The following is a 5,000-nucleotide window of genomic DNA, read 5'->3' as shown; positions in this document are numbered from 1 at the left end:
TCTGGTAACCCAAAATTTCAAATATGGTTCAAAATGAATTTAAAGGCACCCCTCTCATTGTTGCCCGCTATGGGAGCACCCCACTAAGGCCCTGTCTCGGTCGGGCCCGTCCTGAGTGCTTTATAGACACTTTAAGAAATCGCGATGGATGCAGATTGCTATTAATCCTCCGTGCAACTGGTGATTGAAAATGTGCAACTGGTGATTGAAAACGTGCACCTGGTCACCCAAAACACGGTTCTCTATGCGGTTTAGCGGTGTTCCATCTATTCATGTCCGCTTATGGCGCACCCTACTACGGACCTTTAGCAATGGGGGCCGGCCCGAATTATTTATGGAAGGTCTGATGATGATTTTTATTTTTTTTTCACCATCTCTTTCTCTCTCTGCCGGGGCCGGCCAAGAGTGCTTTATGGACGGTTTAAAACATGACTATGGATGCAAATGCTCATTTTCCTCCGTGCACCTGGTGATTGAAAACGTGCATCTGGTAACCCAAAAATTATAAAAGGGTTTTAAATACTTTTACCCGTCATTCTATTGATATAGCCCGCTAGGGGAGTGCCCCACTACGGCCCTCTCTCTGTCAGGGCCGTCCTTGGGTGCTTTTTACACACTTAAGAAATCACGATGGATGCAGATTGCTATTAATCCTCCGTGCAACTGGTGATTGAAAACGTGCATCTGGTAACCCAAAATTTCAAATATGGTTCAAAATGAATTTAAAGGCACCCCTCTCATTGTTGCCCGCTATGGGAGCACCCCACTAAGGCCCTGTCTCGGTCGGGCCCGTCCTGAGTGCTTTATAGACACTTTAAGAAATCGCGATGGATGCAGATTGCTATTAATCCTCCGTGCAACTGGTGATTGAAAATGTGCAACTGGTGATTGAAAACGTGCACCTGGTCACCCAAAACACGGTTCTCTATGCGGGTAGCGGTGTTCCATCTATTCATGTCCGCTTATGGCGCACCCTACTACGGACCTTTAGCAATGGGGGCCGGCCCGAATTATTTATGGAAGGTCTGATGATGATTTTTTTTTTTTTTTCACCATCTCTTTCTCTCTCTGCCGGGGCCGGCCAAGAGTGCTTTATGGACGGTTTTAAAACATGACTATGGATGCAAATGCTCATTTTCCTCCGTGCACCTGGTGATTGAAAACGTGCATCTGGTAACCCAAAAATTATAAAAGGGTTTTAAATACTTTTACCCGTCATTCTATTGATATAGCCCGCTAGGGGAGTGCCCCACTACGGCCCTCTCTCTGTCAGGGCCGTCCCTTGGGTGCTTTTTACACACTTTAAGAAATCACGATGGATGCAGATTGCTATTAATCCTCGTGCAACTGGTGATTGAAAACGTGCATCTGGTAACCCAAAATTTCAAATATGGTTCAAAATGAATTTAAAGGCACCCCTCTCATTGTTGCCCGCTATGGGAGCACCCCACTAAGGCCCTGTCTCGGTCGGGCCCGTCCTGAGTGCTTTATAGACACTTTAAGAAATCGCGATGGATGCAGATTGCTATTAATCCTCCGTGCAACTGGTGATTGAAAATGTGCAACTGGTGATTGAAAACGTGCACCTGGTCACCCAAAACACGGTTCTCTATGCGGTTAGCGGTGTTCCATCTATTCATGTCCGCTTATGGCGCACCCTACTACGGACCTTTAGCAATGGGGGCCGGCCCGAATTATTTATGGAAGGTCTGATGATGATTTTTTTTTTTTTTTTCACCATCTCTTTCTCTCTCTGCCGGGGCCGGCCAAGAGTGCTTTATGGACGGTTTAAAACATGACTATGGATTGCAAATGCTCATTTTCCTCCGTGCACCTGGTGATTGAAAACGTGCATCTGGTAACCCAAAAATTATAAAAGGGTTTTAAATACTTTTACCCGTCATTCTATTGATATAGCCCGCTAGGGGAGTGCCCCCACTACGGCCCTCTCTCTGTCAAGGGCCGTCCTTGGTGCTTTTTACACACTTTAAGAAATCACGATGGATGCAGATTGCTATTAATCCTCCGTGCAACTGTGATTGAAAACGTGCATCTGGTAACCCAAAAATTATAAAACGGTTTTAAATACTTTTACCGGTCATTCTATTGATATAGCCCGCTATGGGAGCACCCCACTAAGGCCCTGTCTCGGTCGGGGCCGTCCTTCAGTGCTTTATATACAGTTTTCATATATTACGATGGATGCAGATTGTGATTGTTTTCCAAAAGACCCGTGGTGCATCTGGTAACCCAAAAATTATAAAAACTGTTTTTAAATCATTTTACCGGTCATTCTATTGATATAGCCCGCTAGGGGAGTACCCTACTACGGCCCTCTCTCGGTCAGGCCCGTCCTTAGGTGCTTTATATACAGTTTAAGATATTACGATGGATGCAGATTGTGATTGTTTTCCAAAAGACCCGTGTGCATCTGGTAACCCAAAAATTAAAATATGGTTCAAAACCCCGGGTAACACCACTCTATTTACGGACATGACAGTAGAGCTTACCCCTGGAGCTATTGACCTCCAGGCTTGTAGGCCCTTACTCACCACCCGGGTATCACCCCTCTATTTCGGGGATGATACCAGCAGGGGACCCCCCCCACCTCCACAACCTCGCATACCAGGTGAACCAGGGCACCCACACTTAAGCACCCCTCCTCGGACATTAAAGCAGATAACCGCGCTGTTATGAACCGCGTGCACCTGGTCACCCAAATGGAACTTGTGCACCTGGTCACCCAAAAGGGACCGGCGTGCACCTGGTCACCCAAAGGCCGGCGTGCACCTGGTCACCCAAAAGGACCATGTGCACCTGGTCACCCAAAGGCCGGCGTGCACCTGGTCACCCAAAAGGGACCGTGTGCACCTGGTCACCCAAAAGGCCGGCGTGCACCTGGTCACCCAAAGGACCATGTGCACCTGGTCACCCAAAAGGACCATGTGCACCTGGTCACCCAAAGGCCGGCGTGCAACCTGGTCACCCAAAAGGACCATGTGCACCTGGTCACCCAAAGGCCGGCGTGCACCTGGTCACCCAAAGGACCATGTGCACCTGGTCACCCAAAAGGACCATGTGCACCTGGTCACCCAAAGGCCGGCGTGCACCTGGTCACCCAAAGGACCATGTGCACCTGGTCACCCAAAGGCCGGCGTGCACCTGGTCACCCAAAGGACCATGTGCACCTGGTCACCCAAAGGCCGGCGTGCACCTGGTCACCCAAAGGACCATGTGCACCTGGTCACCCAAAAGGACCATGTGCACCTGGTCACCCAAAGGCCGGCGTGCACCTGGTCACCCAAAGGACCATGTGCACCTGGTCACCCAAAGGCCGGCGTGCACCTGGTCACCCAAGGACCATGTGCACCTGGTCACCCAAAGGCCGGCGTGCACCTGGTCACCCAAAGGACCATGTGCACCTGGTCACCCAAAAGGACCATGTGCACCTGGGTCACCCAAAGGCCGGCGTGCACCTGGTCACCCAAAGGACCATGTGCACCTGGTCACCCAAAAGAACCGTGTGCACCTGGTCACCCAAAGGCCGGCGTGCACCTGGTCACCCAAAGGACCATGTGCACCTGGTCACCCAAAAGGACCATGTGCACCTGGTCACCCAAAGGCCGGCGTGCACCTGGTCACCCAAAGGACCATGTGCACCTGGTCACCCAAAAGAACCGTGTGCACCTGGTCACCCAAAGGCCGGCGTGCACCTGGTCACCCAAAGGACCATGTGCACCTGGTCACCCAAAGGACCATGTGCACCTGGTCACCAAAGGCCGGCGTGCACCTGGTCACCAAAGGACCATGTGCACCTGGTCACCCAAAAGAAACCGTGTGCACCTGGTCACCCAAAGGCCGGCGGTGCACCTGGTCCACCCAAAGGACCATGTGCACCTGGTCACCCAAAAGAACCGTGTGCACCTGGTCAACCCAAAGGCCGGCGTGCACCTGGTCACCCAAAGGACCATGTGCACCTGGTCACCCAAAAGCCGGCGTGCACCTGGTCACCCAAATGGAACTTGTGCACCTGGTCACCCAAAAGCCGGCGTGCACCTGGTCACCCAAATGGAACTTGTGCACCTGGTCACCCAAAGCCGGCGTGCACCTGGTCACCCAAATGGAACTTGTGCACCTGGTCACCCAAAAGACCGGCGTGCACCTGGTCACCCAAAAGCCGGCGTGCACCTGGTCACCCAAATGGAACTTGTGCACCTGGTCACCCAAAATTATAAAACTGTCCAAAATGCATTTACCGGTCATTTTATTTATATAGCCCGCTAGGGGAGTAGCCCACTACGGCCCTCTCTTGGTCGGGGCCGTGCTTAGTGCTTATGGACACTTTAAGATATTACGATGGATGCAGATTGTGATTGTTTTTGCAAAAGACCCGTGTGCATCTGGTAACCCAAAAATTATAAAACTGTTCAAAATGCATTTAAAGCTATACCTGACCTTCATGCCCGCCAGGGGAGTAGCCCACTACGGCCCTCTCTCAGTGGGGGCCCTATTTGAGTGCTTTATGGACGGTTTAAAATATCACGATGGATGCAGATTGCTATTAATCCTCCGTGCACCTGGTGATTGAAAACGTGCATCTGGTAACCCAAAAATTAAAATATGGACCGCGGGTGAATGGAGGGAGTAACTATGACTCTCTTAAGGTAGCCAACTGCTTGATGAGCATATACATCCGTGCAACTGGTGATTTGAAATGTGCATCTGGTAACCCAAAATAGATGGTAAATAAATCACAGAAATTGCACTATGTCCATCTCTGTGAATGAGAGTACACATACAGGCATAAAGGCCCCTAACTCCCTGTCAAGGAACAGGCCTCTCTCTCCTGGCATGAGAGAACACATAAATCCCTAAAGGTCAAACTCTGGGCCTGGTGGATTGGAAAAATGGGCCAAAAAAAAGGGGACAGAGCAGCCAACCTCCACAGAGGCTGACTGCTCTGCCCCCCCTTAAGGACAGTGGCACTATGACCTTCAGGC

The sequence above is a fragment of the Oncorhynchus mykiss genome, unplaced genomic scaffold (genome assembly GCF_013265735.2).
Source record: "Oncorhynchus mykiss isolate Arlee unplaced genomic scaffold, USDA_OmykA_1.1 un_scaffold_635, whole genome shotgun sequence".
Lineage (NCBI taxonomy): Eukaryota > Metazoa > Chordata > Actinopteri > Salmoniformes > Salmonidae > Oncorhynchus > Oncorhynchus mykiss.
This window is presented reverse-complemented; position numbering follows the sequence as displayed.